The sequence below is a fragment of the Plecotus auritus genome (assembly GCF_963455305.1).
Source record: "Plecotus auritus genome assembly, chromosome: 1".
NCBI classification, from domain to species: domain Eukaryota; kingdom Metazoa; phylum Chordata; class Mammalia; order Chiroptera; family Vespertilionidae; genus Plecotus; species Plecotus auritus.
Window position 1 is genome coordinate 82923003 of NC_137770.1, and position 1604 is coordinate 82924606.

A 1604-nucleotide genomic window follows, 5' to 3' on the forward strand; every position below is an offset into this window, starting at 1 on the left:
TTACACACTAGAGGCCCAGTGCATGAAATTTGTGCACGGGTAGGGTCCCTAGCCAGGGCCTCCCTTCCCCTAGTTGGCCGGCGGGCCCTGCCCCCTGGTTGAACTCCCAGTGGAACTCCCTGTCCGGGGAACAATTTGCATATTAGGCTGTTATTATGTAGGATTTGTGTAAATCCACAGAACGTACAACACAAAGAGTAAACCCCATGATGGTACACTATGAACTTTGGGTGATCATAATGTGTCAATGTAGGCTTATCAATTGTAAGAAATATACCACTCTTGTGGGGAAGTTCATAATGGGGGATGCTATATGTATGTCGGGGGAGGAGGTGCATTGGAAAAATCTGTACTTTTTTCTTAATTTTTCTCTAACCCTAATGACTGGGGGAAGAAAAAAAGTCTCACTCACTCTTGGAAGCTTCTGGCCCAGCTTGCATTGTCTGTAGCAGAACCTGCATCATTCCTTTATCTGTAGCCTTCCCTTAGGTCTTAAGGATCCTGACACTTAATGTGGAAGTCGGACTTGGTGGAACCGCAATCATGACGGTGGGGAAGAGCAGCAAGATGCTGTAGCACATCGACTACCGCATGCGCTGCAATCTGCAGGATGAACGCATCTTCATCACCACCTTTAAGCCTCTGACAAGCACATGAACTTGATCCTCTGTGACTGTGATGAGTTCAGGAAGATCAAGGCAGAGAATGCGAAGCAGCCTGAGTGAGAAGAGAAATGGGCTTTGGGTCTGGTGTTGCTGCTCGGGAGAACCTGGTGTCCATGACTGTGGAGAAGCCTCCCTCCAAAGATACTGGGATCACTCATGTACCCCTTGCAGGAGCTGCAGGAGGCCCTGGGGTTGGCAGGGCGGCTGGCAGAGGAGTACTAGGTGGTGTTCCTATTCCGCAGGCTCCTGCGGGATTAGCAGGCCCTGTCCAAGGGGTTGGGGAAACCTCCCACAGGTAATGACTCCACAGGGACGAGGCACTGTTGCAGCTGCCACTGCTGCGGCCATTGCTGGAGCCCCAACTCAGTAGCACCAGGTTGGGCAACTCCCTCCTCCAGGCATTAAGACTCCTCCACCTGGTATGAGACCACCCATGGGACCACCAATTGGGCTTCCTCCAACTCAAGGGACACCAATAGGCATGCCTCCTCCATGAATGAGGCACACTCCCCTCCTTCCGCCTGCTCCCTTCCTCCCTACCCCTGGGATCAGAGGTCCATCTCCCCCAGGAATGCGTCCACCAAGACCCTAGGATACTGTTGTCCTTAGCCTCTCTTTTTCTGCAATGCATCTCCTGAAACTGTGCAGAGTGTTTGTGAGCTTCTGTTCTCTTTTTGCTGCATTAATATTCACTCATAAATGCGTAGAGCAACAACAACAAAAACACCCCAAAACACATTAAACTCATACTTACATGAAACTGATTTGCATGAAGAGTTAAAGCATTTCAGAAAACTGGATCCACTGAAAATATTACCTAATGGCACTTTTCCCATTCTTTATTTTATTTTTAATTGAATTTATTGGGGTTACATTGGTGAATAAAAGTATATAGGTTTCAGGTGTGCAATTCTACAATACATCATCTGCACATTGCAT

At 48.5% G+C, this 1604-nt stretch overlaps 1 pseudogene across 1 annotated transcript; it reads left to right on the top strand.

Annotated features, from left to right (window-relative positions):
* Positions 1 to 543: 543 nt before the first annotated feature.
* On the top strand, positions 544 to 1257 carry LOC308248172 (small nuclear ribonucleoprotein-associated protein N-like; annotated as a pseudogene). Its single transcript has one exon. The product of its transcript is annotated as a small nuclear ribonucleoprotein-associated protein N-like (transcript).
* Positions 1258 to 1604: the final 347 nt, after the last annotated feature.